The sequence below is a fragment of the Rhinolophus sinicus genome, chromosome 5, assembly GCF_057876585.1.
Source record: "Rhinolophus sinicus isolate RSI-liver-muscle chromosome 5, RSI-T2T, whole genome shotgun sequence".
Classification (NCBI taxonomy): domain Eukaryota; kingdom Metazoa; phylum Chordata; class Mammalia; order Chiroptera; family Rhinolophidae; genus Rhinolophus; species Rhinolophus sinicus.
In genome coordinates this window covers 92,471,322-92,484,909 of record NC_142505.1, presented here as the reverse complement: position 1 = coordinate 92,484,909, position 13,588 = coordinate 92,471,322, and the positions used below count along the sequence as shown (strand labels likewise).

Below are 13,588 nucleotides of genomic sequence, written 5' to 3'. Positions count from 1 at the left end.
GCGAGGACCAGGAAGAACAAGGTCCCAGGGTCGCCCCGACACTGACCCGTGGCATAACCTGAGGAGACAGGTGGCCTCTGGGTAACTCGAGTGCTTTGCACACTGCTGGGTGGGTGAGGAGACTCTGAGGCTGAACTCCAGGACCCCTGCTGCTGTGGAGCTTAGCTCACCTGTGCTCTAGCAGAGGGGTCAGCATATTAAACATATGTACAAGCTCTGTTGTCAGACAAAGCTGGGTCCAAAACCCAGCTGCCTCCCAGACAAGGCTTTTGACTTCAGACAGATAGCTTACCTGTCTGAAGCCTCAGTTTCCTCAGGGGGTAAAATGAGGTTGTAGCAGATGGACTTGTTCTCAGTTCTTCCCACTCTCCCTCCCTCTTCCACGTGACCAAGAGTGTTATCTTCTCACCCTATGGATGTTGGACTTGGCCATGTGACTTACTTGGGCCAATGGGATGTTGTAAGAAGAGGTCATATATGTGTTTCCAAGGTTTGGTTTGGTTCTTGCATCTATGATTCACCACGGGGCGAACATGAACTTTACAGTAACGGGTCTAAGAAGAATGAGGACACGTGGAACAGACCAGAGACAAACACCAGCCTGGAGACAACCTCCGGCTAAGCTGAGCCCCTCTCAAACTGGCCTGCAGACACATGAACTAGAAAATGAAATGCCTTTTATCACAAGCCACTGAGTTTTGGAGGTAGTTTGCTCTGGAGCATTTTTGTGGCCATAGCTGACTAATACTGAAAGCTACGACAGTGAGAATTCAATGAGAATATGCGCATGGTACCTGGATGCGAGCATCTCCATGTGCCACTGCTTGGTTCAGCCTGTGCGAGCCCAAGGCAGGACTCTCTTTATCAACTCTCCCTGCCCTGGCCTCCCACCTCCACCAAAATCCAATCCATAACCTCACAAAGCAATATAACTTTTACTCACATCTGGCCATCACTCTCTATTTGCCTCCGAATCCCATGCTCTTTCTGAGACCTACCTTATCACTCCTTTTTCTTCTCAGAGGCAGTTAGCTTTGGCTTTCCCCCTCCAGTCTTGCATCCTATGCCCGTCACTTAATGTTGTCTTCAGGTACACCCAGGACCGTCAGCAAGCCAGACTTCAGTTGCCAAGATCCGTGCCCTTCCATGGTGTGGCAGACACTGTCATGGCCCTGCTCACAGCCCCTCGGTGCTCACCATTCCCAAACTGCATTTCTGCTTCTTCATGCACCTGTTACTTTGTCTAAAGACCTCGCTCAGCTTGTATTTGGGCAGGACAAAAACACCAGGGAGTTGACTCTGTTAGGAGATGGACAGCTGTGGGCGGATAAATCCCTCAGCTTCTTTCCCCCTTGGAATGGGCAGCTCTGAGGCATGTTCTAGGCTGTCTTCCTGAGGACGCCAGCAGACTGAGCCCCACTTGTCCACAGCAGTCATCCGCTCAGAACTACACCTGGTACCGACTTCTTTCCCTTCCTTGTCTTTCTTAACCCACTCAGTTATCATCACTTCCTGGGATCACCTCCCAGATAAGCTCTGTGCCTACCTCTGGAGGAACTCAACTTGGAACACGTGCGTAAGTGTGTACGATATAAAGGACAAGTAAATATCTTTCTTGCTATAAAAAACAGTCTCTCCCTTTCTTAATGCAGTGCCAAGCAGATAGCAATACATGGTAACCGTTATAACGATGATAACTTTGGCAATTTTTGTGTATTTTAGCTGGGGTACACTGGGCATTGTCCCCAGGAATCAGGAATCTTCTTAGTAGATTTTTTTTCCTTCTTTGTTCCTCGAACACCTGGACTCATGGATACCTGTTTTCCTTGCAGCCCCTGGTTTAGCCTTTATAATGATAATTATAACCCATAACATCTCAGGAGCCTTTTAGAGTTCATAAAATGAGTTAATATTAATTCACTTGCCATTCCTTTATTGAACCATTGTTTTTCAAATGCCTACTATATGCCAGGTGTTGCCCAAGGTGCTGGGAAAATAGCAGGGGCTAAGACTGGCAAAGGCTGTGCCCTCGTGGGACTTAAGTTCTAGAGGGGGAGAGGCACACAACTTAACACTGAATTAAGTTAATTAATTCCTAAACACGTATTTAAAAACACGTATTTTGCAGACGAATAATTAAACAAGAGCTTACTGTGATAAGTGCCACATGGAAAATAGAACACGACTGTGTGACAGGGAGGGATTGGGGGGCACTTTTTAGATGGGTGATCAGGGCTAGTGACTGCAAAGAGAATAGGTACCCAAAAGTTCAGGTATTTAGCTAGAGTATGGAGATGACATTTCTCATCTTGGAATAGTAACAACCTTGCCAGGTACCTATTCTTAATCCCCTCCACCGCTGCCTTTTTTTTTTTCCCAATGAGAAAATCATAGCTCAGAGGAATCAGGTAACATGCCCCACCTCACAGAGGAACTGGAACTTGAAGCCAGTTGTTGGAAGGTTCATCAGAGGCACTGAGCAGCAGAAGACCTCAGATGAGATGTCAGAAATCCACGTGACTGCCCCGCCCACCCCCACCCTCAACTTTAAGCCAAGTGCCATTGCTGACTCCTCCACCCACCTGCTCAGTGCGACCAGCCAATGCACCCAGCAGGAGGAAGGCAATCCTCACCAGTCCTTCACCAATAGAGCCAGCTGGATGCCTGGAGCGACACATGCTGCCTGGTCTACCACAGCAGCCAAAGATGCCAGCTGTCACCTGGCAGCCTTAGGATAATGCAGCGATGCAGGGAAGCGCCACTGCTAACTCAATCACACCTCCCCGCTGCAGGCGGCAGCCACAGAACCACAGCATGAACACGGAGGGAGGGGCTTTCACTTCCAGACACGGTGCCAATCGTGGGCAGGGTGGCGGGGCAGGCTGGTTGCTGCACGTAGGCTAGCAGGCTAGCATGTGTGCTTCCCAATCTTCAGGTTCTGAGGTCAGGGTTCCATAGATATGACCTTTCCACGTTTACCCCCAACTTGAAACTAACCAGAGGTACCCACTGCCTAAAATTTTCCTTTATGGGGAAACAGAGGCACAGACCAGGCAATAATTTGCTTATAGTCAATGCAACTGTGAACTCTGGCTAGGACCTAGGGCCCCTCTAAGTCTCTGTCTTCCACCAAGTGTTGAGTACCTGCTCTGTGCCAAGTACTGCACTAGATGCTGATAAGCTCACTTCTGCTGAGGAAGAGAGAAACATGAACTTATCTGCATTACATTAGAGGTGATAGGAAGAGGTGTGGGTCATCTCCAGAGAGACCCCAAAGTAGGGAACCAACACTTCTCCATTGGTGGAGAGGCCAGGCAGGGTGTATGGGATCTTGAAGGCTTAATGCAAAAGTAATGCTTGAACTTTCTCCTGCTTTTTCCAATAAGATTTATTAGAGCTCTCCACTTGCTTAAACTCATTTTATTAAAAGTAAAAAAAAAAATCATTGATTTTTAGTGTCAGTATTTAGTTTGAGCATTTAATCATGAAAGAAGCATTATCATCAAGCTGTGTGAGTTTTAGCAGGTCCCTAAACCTCTCTGTGTCTCAGTTTCTTCAAAGGGCGCTTCGGAAGACTGAATGAGTTAAAACGTATCAAGCGCTTAGCACGGAGCCCTGCAGTATGCTAGGACTCTTGCATTACAGCCCAAGGACACCATTAGGTGGAAATCGGGTATAAATGAGCGACTGCAGCAATTCAGACACCTGGAATTTCCAAACACTGCTGCTCTTGGGAGCTGCAGAAGCCAGGTCCAGCCTCAGTGAGCTGAGAGTCTGCGGACGCAGCCTGTGCCACGGTTAATCTGCAGTGTAGCTGCGAGGGTTGCTGCCCGATGCCCTGCTGGTATATGAACATGATGCTTATTGTTTCTCAAAAGACAACTGTGTGTCCTGGGGTGGTTTTTGTTTGTTTGTTTGTTTGCCACAGGCCAGCATTTGTCTCGTTTGCTAAAACACACATACAAATAAACCAAAAAAAAAAAAAGAGTCCACACTACAAAGAATTTCTATGGAGAGGTGAGATGCATGTTTAGGCAAATCAGGGACAGTCACGCTCCATCACAGCCATTGGCAAAGCCTGCTGCACTTGTGACTGGGCTTGGAGGGGTTCTGCACAGAAAAGACACCCTAAGCGGGTCTCAGGTCTTTGGTGTTTGCTGGGAGGGGCTGGCAAAGACCAGCACAGGTCAGCTGTGAGCAGAACGGAGCAGATGGGAACTTAGAGCTGGTCTTACTCCCAAGGGGGCTCTAGTGCATTAAACGCCCACCAAGAAACGTCGGGAGGTGGCAGGACCAACAGCCAGCTGGTCCCAGTTGGTCCCTGGGGGTGGCCACATACAAGCTGATGAGGAAAAGAAGCAGCATTTGTTTGGTGCTCAGGATACAGAGCCTCTCCACCGTCTCACAGCCGGAGGGAGGCAGGAGGAAGCTCAGTACCTGGGACATGCCAGAGCGAAAATGAGTTCAAAACTCAGCTTGGGAGCCCATTGGAGCAGCTGCTCTGTCTCTGTGCCTTCAAGGATGTCATCGTCCCTCCCTCTTCCCCAGGATTTTGTCCTCCATAGGAAGCCATCTACCTATAGCTACCCTTCAAAACCTGGCTTGGAACTTGCTGATTAAATCATGTCACTGCTCAGAAACCTTCAACAAGTCCCCAATGTGTACGGAAGTCCAAAGCTGAGGCTCAGAACCCACAGCCCTCCCTAACGTGGCCCTGAAGGCCCACATCTCCACTGCATGTGTTAATCACAGCACACGTACTCACCACCAAGAGACCTATATTGACTCTCTCTGGGCCTTTGCCAATGCTGTTTTCTCTGCCTGAAAGGCTTTCTTGCTCTTCCCTCATCCTAATCCTGTCATTAATTGGACAAGATTTCATTTGAAATGGCCAAGTGGCAGCTTGCAAGAAAGGCCACAGATTCACTCCCTCCTTGAATGCACGGCCCCTTGCTGTGTAACTTTGAGTGCCCTCCCATTCTGACGCTGGGTTCAGTCATTTGTTTTGGCCAGTGGGATGTTAACAAATGTGATGCAAGTAGAAGTCTAAAAAGTGCTCGAACTCTTTTGGTTTCTTTTGAAAACCTGACACCATGGGAATGAGCCTGGGCCAGCCTGCTAGAGGCTGAGAAACTTTGTGAAACACAGATGAGCCATCCCAGGCAAGAGCCCTAGACCAATCATCCCCAAGAGGACCCGGCATCAGTTCGCAGATGCATGAGTGAGCCCAAATTGCTAACCACACTACTGTGCGCCACATAAATAGTGGCTGTTAAGCGATACACTTTAGATGGTTCCTTAAGCACAATAGATACCGAATGCAGCCATCAGTTGTTCTTATCTCCTACCCTTCCTGTTCGTAATAGCGGCCTGATTTTATATTGATAAACATCCTCCTCCATTCTCAGTCTATGCACATGTTTCTGCTGAAGCCAATTCCACTGCTCCTCTGACTCCAGAGACCGGCAATCAGTGTATGGCTGGCGGTCGGGATGGGCATCGGATTCCCACGGTCCAATAAGACCCCTATATCTGGGATTTGGTTGAAATTCTTGGGGGAATGGGGCCCTTCTTTCAGCAAGGTGGCAAAGCCAGGAGACTGCCAGCCTTGAGCGGCTGGCAGCAATCTTGGCAGCCTGAGAGGAGAGCCTGTCTGAGAATGAAGCTCACGCAGAAGGGAGAAGAACTGAAAGACACAGTCCTACCGACATCACATGTGGCCTGGGGCAGCCTGTGCCCACGTCCCTTGGGGTCCTCAGTTATATAAGAGGAGAATATCCTACACTTCTGTTTCACCCAGGATGAATAGGATCTCTGTGATTTATAGCCAAACATTTCTGACTGATACATTGCTCAAATCTCAAATGCTTCCTTTTCTAAGAAACGTTACCTCATCTCCCAGCAAGAATGGAGGTTCCTATAGATTGTGCATATGGTCGAGAACACTAATTTCAAGTCCGAGAGAACTGTTCTCAAATGGGTCTGTCCTTTGCTAGCTGTGGGTACCAGGCACGCCATTTAACACCTTTCAGCCCAGATCAAATGGCTATTTTCTAGCACACACACGGCAGTGCTGGCACATAAGTGAGATCTCCACAGCTGGTAACTGTCCTCCTTCCTCTGAGCTCTGGGACTAAAGAGTGAACAAAACCATGTGTATAAATCACTTGGTACAAGTTTGACAATTTCTATTATTTAATTTTTTTTATTATCCCTTACTCTCTTGATGGCAAGAATAATGACTAATTAGCCCTTTAGACCTTACTTATTATGTCTTTTTATTTCTGTTTTCAGTCCAGTGTATAAAGCTTTGAACATAAGTAGATCCATATATAAATATAAATATTATCTTTTCTAGTAGTGTAGGCTCCAGAGTGACAGCCTGATAGAGCACATGGTGTGTGCTAAGTGATTTACATACACGATAGTGGGAAGAATGTGGCGACTTGTCACCAGTGTGATTATAATGGACAGTGGTTTCTGCTGCTTGTCTGAATCTTTTAATCCCTCTCTTGACGTTGCAAGTCAAATTTTATTAAGGAATCACTCCTGCTCTGCCTCTCAGTATGAGTGATATTTGAGGGTGGGCTTTCTTGCAGCTCCAGCTGGGTCCTTGAATCAGGCCTGGCCAACTAGGGCACTCCGTGACCCTGATCACAGGGTTTGCTTTGGAGGTAGGCACATGACCCGTGCCAGGCCAATGGGTGTCAGTTCTAGGACTTCTGCTGGAACTTTTAAGGAAGAGAATTGCTCTCTCTGTTGGGATTGCTAGGCTAGAAGGATGAGGCAAGAAGTTTGTGGTCTCTATCTTACAACCAAAAGCAAAAACCTGTCTGGTGGTGATAACAACACAGAGGAAAGCCAAGGCAAGAGATGGACAGTCATGACATCTTTGAGTTCTTTTAATCAGCTGATATCTTGAAGGCCAACTTTATCCCTAGACCTTTTAGTTACTTGAGACAATATTTCCCCCTTTTGCTTAAGGTGGTCAGAATTGGGTTTCTGTCACCGAAAGAGTCTCTCAGCCTCAGGTTTGTCTTCTGCTACATGGGGTTTAATAACGCCTAACCCACGCATGGCAGGTGTCTAGTGCGCGCTGCACACAGTGGGAGCTCCACAACTGGTAACTGTCCTCCTTCCTCTGAGCCCTGGGAGTGAGGGAAGCAGCCCTGCAGTGCCAGGCAGCAGCTCCTCCTCTGTGGGCCAGCTGACTGGAAAGTGCCCAGAAGGCTAAACGAGAGGCCAGGAGCCTTCTTTCTTTGATGCAAATAGCATCATTTTATCCGGGTGGATGGAGGCGCTCAGTGGAATGTATATTTGTCCCTGGGCTTTCTGATTGCCAGTCTGGGTGTGCCCAGCAGGCAACCCGCTGTGTTCTATGCACCACAGCCAGATGATAAACCTTTGATTTTTGCTCTTCTATGCTTCTTGGGAATAATGAGTTGGTAATGAATTACATCCCCAAGAATAGCTGTAATTGTAACAATGCCGCAAAGAGGGAGCTGGCAAATCAGCCAGTCCCGTGAAATGCGCCTGCTTTGTTCCAATCACTCTCTTTGGAATGGGTACCAACTTTATTTTATTATCAGTTTTTTCTATCCCAAACTTTTAATAAGTGGTGGGTTTTTCTGTAGGAAGTGAGGAATGAAAGCCGTACGTATGTCTGGGAGGTTTTATTCTTGGTTTGGTTGTTCCATTCCCTTGCCTGTACAATTTCCCCTGGAATTGGGGCTCAGGGAAAGATTCTGCGCCCCTTCTCCCCAAATATCTCAGCCGCCGCCAACCTGGCATTGTCAAGGAATTGACACCTCCCTGATATCCATAATAGAATCATTTGTACACAGTCCAAGGTGCTCATCAGTGGCATTTTTATGGACATTTCAGAGGAATCTTGGCCCAGCTCAAAGGCTGCACTGTGTACAATTAGGGAGATGGGTGTTTGGGAGTTGGGGGCAGGGTTGCAAAGGTTGGTAGAGAGGGGAGGTCCCTGACACTCCTGAGTCCTTTCCTGTCAGTATGTCTTTTTGGAAGTCCATAGCTACCTTGGCTCTCTTTGAGACCCTGGGATTCACATAGAATCAAACGATAAGCAGTCAAGTCAGGATGGCAAATATGATTTTCTAATGTTCAACCTGGGTTGTAGAAAAACATAGGAAGGATCAGTATTAATCATATTCAGTAGCTAAAATTATTGCATATTGCCATATGCCAAGCACAGTGCAAAGTTCTAGGTACTGTGTTTCCCCAAAAAGAAGACCCAGCCAGACCATCAGCTCTAATGTATCTTTTGGAGCAAAAATTAATATAAGACCCATTATTATATTATATTATATTATATTATATTATATTATATTATTATATTATATTATATTATATTATATTATATTATACCTGGTCTTATAGTAAAATAAGACCGGGTCTTATATTAATTTTGGCTCCAAAAGATGCATTACAGCTGATGGTCCAGCTAGGTCTTCTTTTCAGGGAAACACGGTATCCACTTTCTTATGTAATCCTTACAACAACCCAGTAAGTTAAGTTCTATTATTGTCCTGATTTTTCAGTCAAGAAAACTGAAACTTAAAGCAAGGGTTGGGTTTTTTTTCTTTTTTTAATTGGGGAAGGGGAACAGGACTTTATTGAGGAACAGTGTGTACTTCCAGGACTTTTTTCCAAGTCAAGTTGTTGTCCTTTCAATCTTAGTTGTGGAGGGTGCCATTCAGCTTCAAGTTGTTGTCCTTTCAGTCTTAGTTGTGGAGGGCGCAGCTCAGCTCCAGGTCCAGTTGCCGTTGCTAATTGCAGGGGGCCCATGATCCCTTGCGGGAGTCAAACCGGCAACCTTGTGGTTGAGAGGACACGTTCCAACCAACTGAGCCATCTGGGAGCTCAGCAGCAGCTTAGCTCAAGGTGCTGTGTTCAATCTTAGTTGCAGGGGGTGGAGCCCACCATCCCTTGTGGGAGTCGAGGAACTGAACTGGCAACCTTGTGGTTGAGAGCCCACTGGCCCATGTGGGAATCGAACCGGCAGCCTTCAGAGTTAGGAGCTTGGAGCTCTAACCGCCTGAGCCACCGGGCCGGCCCCAAGGGTTGGGTTTTGACCCCAGAACCAGCCTCTTAACCACTATGTTATGCCTAGTGAATGTGCTCAAGACTGGGATCTAGAAAACCCAGGCAGGTCAGCCTCCAGGTCACCAGGTGACTTGGAGCAAGCCACCTCTCTCATCTGGGCCTTGAATTCCCCAGCTGAATTAGTGGGTTCACTCTAAGGCTTCCAATGAACCAGGTAGCCCTGGTTTAGTGGTATGCTCCCTGTCATCGGAAGTCAGCTGGAGTCATCACTTGGAAAGCACATGACAACAAAGTCACAGAGGGGACTCCGTCATGGGATGAAGAGATGGGTCCACGTGACTTTTACAGTTCTTTCTCCTATGGGAGTCTGATGCCAAAATGTTTTTCCACCTATTTTCAAATCTAAAAGGCCAATGTTTGTGCTTTCTGGAGCTTGGTCTTGCCAATTGCAATGTAGTTCTATTTGCCTTCTGCAATTTACTACAGTGACTCAGCAGGAGGCGGGGTGGGGGGGAGGCATCCATCCACTCACCCTTCCTCCTGAAGACCTTGCTTGGCTGAGCAGGGAGAGTGGGTGGGAGGGTCCCGAGATAATTGCTCAAAATATATTTGTTGTTGATGCTCCTTTTGTCTTCTGCAGGCACCAGATTTCCCCACCCCTAGAAGGGTTCTCATTTCATTGAACACTGCATGCCCATTAGGGAAGCTTGTTGCTTTCTTATTTGTGGGACATGTCTGACACGTAAGGGTAGGTACCACTTAAAATGTCAAGGCAGCAGTGCAGTTGGCAGGTAAATTTCTGTGTAAAAATCCACTTCCTGCTTTGGAGCAGGGAAACGATGTAAGATTCTTGGATGGCACTGGACATGAGGACTGCCTTATCCAGAGAGGAAGGGGCAAACAATTTCAGTAATCCAGCCAGTTCTTAAGGTTCCAGTGCTGGCTCCCTCCACCCTCACATTTCCAGTTTTTGTACAAGGCATCTGTTCCCCTCTCAAGGCCTCTCTTCATATTCCCTATTGATCAATGACTCCTCCAGCATTATCTTTCCTCCATCTCTACAGCCATGTCTTCTTGGGATAATGTCCTAACTTATCTTCCTGCCTCTCACTTCTCTACATGCCAATCCATTCTGCAAGCAGCTGCCATTTGAAGACTATTGGAGGGGAATTCTGAGTGGCAGCTTTCCAGCACGCAAAGTTTCAATGGCTTCTTCAGTGTTTACAGAAAACAATTAAACAACACCCTTACTCCCAATCCCCATGCCTAAACCTTATCGAGTGCTTGCTCCATGATGCCAGGAACTACACGAGGCCCTGCATGTGTGAACTTAGTTTTCACAATAGCCCTCTGTGGGGGTGTGGGGGGGGTATTAATGGCCTCATATGACAGCTGAGTAAGCTGAGGCTGAGAGATGAAGTAACCTGCCTAAGATCTCCCAATTTTTAAGCGCCTGACCCAGATTTAAACCAAAGTGGTCTGTATTTTCTCTCTCTTTCATTAGTACTATTATAGATTTTATTTTTTGGAGTAGTCTTAGGTTTACAGAAAAGCTGAGTGAAGAAGATAGTTTCCATATAACTCATCTCTGCCCCCTCCTCCAACAGTTTTCCCTATAATTCACCTCTTGCATTATCAGTGTGGTACCCTTGATGAGCCACTATTGATGCCTTGTTATTAACTACAGTCCGTAGTTTACCTTACGGTCCCCTCTACCTGCTGTACATTCTATAGGTTGTAACAAATGTACGATGACATGTGTCTGCGACTACAGTATCAAACAGGACAGCTTCACTGCCCTAAAATTCCTGTGCTCCAGCTGTTCATCCGTCCCCCCAACTCCTGGCAACCACTGATCTTTTTACCATCTCCCAGCTACCTACAGGCCCTCAGTAGTTTCAAGCTTCTTCCACTCCCTGGAAGAATAATGCAGCGCAGGAGTCACCAAAGCCAGACCCTGCCACCACCACCATTGGTGGGAAGGGGCTTCTTCCACTGACTAGGCCTGGTTGTCATTGGGCTTGGGGGTGCCTAAAAGCTCATCATCTGTTTGCCTGGATCCACAGACTTGGCAGGTGGCTGGGGGGTGGAGAGATGGGACTGAGAAGCATCATCAGCATTGGCAGAGAATTTAGCATAGGGAGCAAGTGAAGAGCTGTTGGGTCAGGGGCTCACTTAGGCTGCGATGGGGCAGCTAACGTTGATCGCACCTGCCTGTGGCAACCATGCCTGTAGCATGCCCTTCAGCAGAGTGTCCCCCACCCCAGCTAAATGGCACTTCTGAAATTAATATACATATGGATATTACACATCTTGTTAAAATGCAGATTCTAATTCAGTAGGTGTGGGGTAAGGCCTGATATTCTGCATTTCTAACAAGCTCCCAGGTGATGCTGAGAGTAGCAAGGATGTAGGAAACACGACACGTATTTATCTTGGACACATTGCCTGTTTTTTCACTTGATTGCTGCCTAATTTCGTTAAAAGCTCTGGTTATTTCCTATGCTTTAGAGAAATACTTGTATCTGGCTGAGTTTGATTCTAAGTTCCCCCATTCAATAAGAACATTTTTAACCTGCAATGCGCTCAGATGAAGGCACTTGAGATGGATAATGAGGTCAATCAATAAATATCTGCCAATGTGCTGGACACTGTCCTTCTGAGACTTCTGGCCTAGCAGCCAAGGGGGGCAAAATGAGTAACACAAGTTGTGATAGGTACATGGAAGGATACCGACAAAGGACTAAGTTTGAGACTAAGGAGGGGGGAGGGAGTATTTTAGAATAAGTGGTTGTGTTAGTTTCCTACTGCTGCTGTGACAAATCAATACAACCTTAGTGACTGAAACGACCCAGACATATTCTCTGACAGTTATGGAGGCCAGAAGTTCAAAAGCAGCCTCACTGGTCTCTCAGACCGCTTTCCTTGTCCAGGTTCAGGGGAGAGTCTTTTTCCTTGCCTTCGCCAGCTTCTAGAGGTCACCTACATTCCTTGGCTCATGGCCCCTTCCTCCAATCCTGTCAACCTCTGTGTCTGTTGTCACATCTCCTCCCTGACTGGCCCTCGCCCCTCCCTCTTCTAAGGACCCCTGTGATTACATCAGGGCCATCAGGATAAGCTTCCCATTGCAAGATCCTTAATCACACTTGAAAAGTCACTTTTGCCATGAAAAGTAACATATTCACAAGTACCAGAGACTAGGATGTGGACACCTTTGGGGGAGAGCAGGCATTATTCTGCCTACCACAGGGGTCAAGAGGATGTAAGCGAAATATTTAAGCTAAAGACTCAGCACAGGTCAGGTATAAGAAGAGTAAAAGAAACAGCTTTCTCAGTGGAGGAAACATCCAGAACAAAAACACTGAGGAAAGAGCTTTTTAGCCCAAGCACTGGAGAGAGGCCCAGGGTATTGGATCCCAGTGGACAGATGAGATGGGGTGGAGCAGACGGCAGGGACCTGTGGGCCTTGCGAACTATGGCCAGGACTCTGGGTTTTATTCCAAATGTCATTAGGAGCCATTGGAAAGGCAAAGCTGGTCACTGATGTGATCTGCCTTTGTGTCCAAAGGGGTGACTGCTACTCAGCTCCAACCCATACTCGCCATGTAAAAATATGCACATGCCCCAGTGTGGCCAGGTCTTCCGACTTCCCAGGGAAAACGGGAAATCTGGCTATTTTTAATGTCAACCTACCAATTTTAAATTACCGACAATATATTCAAAAATTTTAAAGCACAAACACAAGTAAAATTTGGCCAAGAGCCATCTCTGAAGAGGTTCTGGTACTTACTCGCTTTATGACCAGCGGTGAATAACAGAAACTTCTGGCCTCACGTTCCTGGTCTGTGCAGTGGAGAGAAAAGTGGTGGCGACCACAGAGGGTTGTTATGAGGATTCAAAGCCTATTAATGAGAGAAATCCATATAAAATACGTAGCACAGTGCCTGGAAGCATTCAATAAGCACATATCTATGTATATATGTTTTTTAATTTGAGGGGATTAGATGAAGGTTTGGAATAGATGACCTTTTAAATTGCTTCTGGCTCTGAGATTTTATGATGATAAAAGATTCCTCATTAATCAGACCATATATTTAATAGCAGGACACCTAAGTTGTCTTCCCTCTCCTGGTTTTCATTTCCTTACCCAGTATGCATTGCACAGAATGTGTGTTTGGTAAGATGAAAACAGTCTCCAAGACAACTACTATGCTTGATGGCCAAAACCACTGTGGCCAGGAACAAGGTCACCTGTTGCTGATTATGTGCAAAACCAAGGAGTTAGAGCCCCAGCAATCAAGCGGTTGGAGACTCAGTATCTGATGAATTCTGGAATTGACATCTTCTGTGCTTCTGAAAATATGCATGTGGTTTCTTCCTTCCTTCTACCCAGAGGAGTAAAATCTGGGGAGGGGATGGACCTGTACAGCTTGTCGTCTCTGGGCAGGTGAGCCTGAAGGTTAAGGGCTTCTGTTCAGGAGGGCCTCCTCCCAGAGCCATGCTAGGTATCTCCCCACCT

The 13,588-nt window shown here is 46.8% G+C and overlaps 1 long non-coding RNA gene across 1 annotated transcript in view; it reads right to left on the bottom strand.

Moving 5' to 3' along the window:
- The window catches only part of LOC148758294 (uncharacterized), an 83,165-nt gene that overhangs the window by 47,041 nt on the left and 22,536 nt on the right, over positions 1-13,588 (bottom strand). The window contains exon 2 of the long non-coding RNA XR_016021368.1: positions 12,860-12,971. This is a non-coding gene — a long non-coding RNA (uncharacterized LOC148758294). The remainder of the gene's footprint in view (positions 1-12,859; positions 12,972-13,588) is intronic.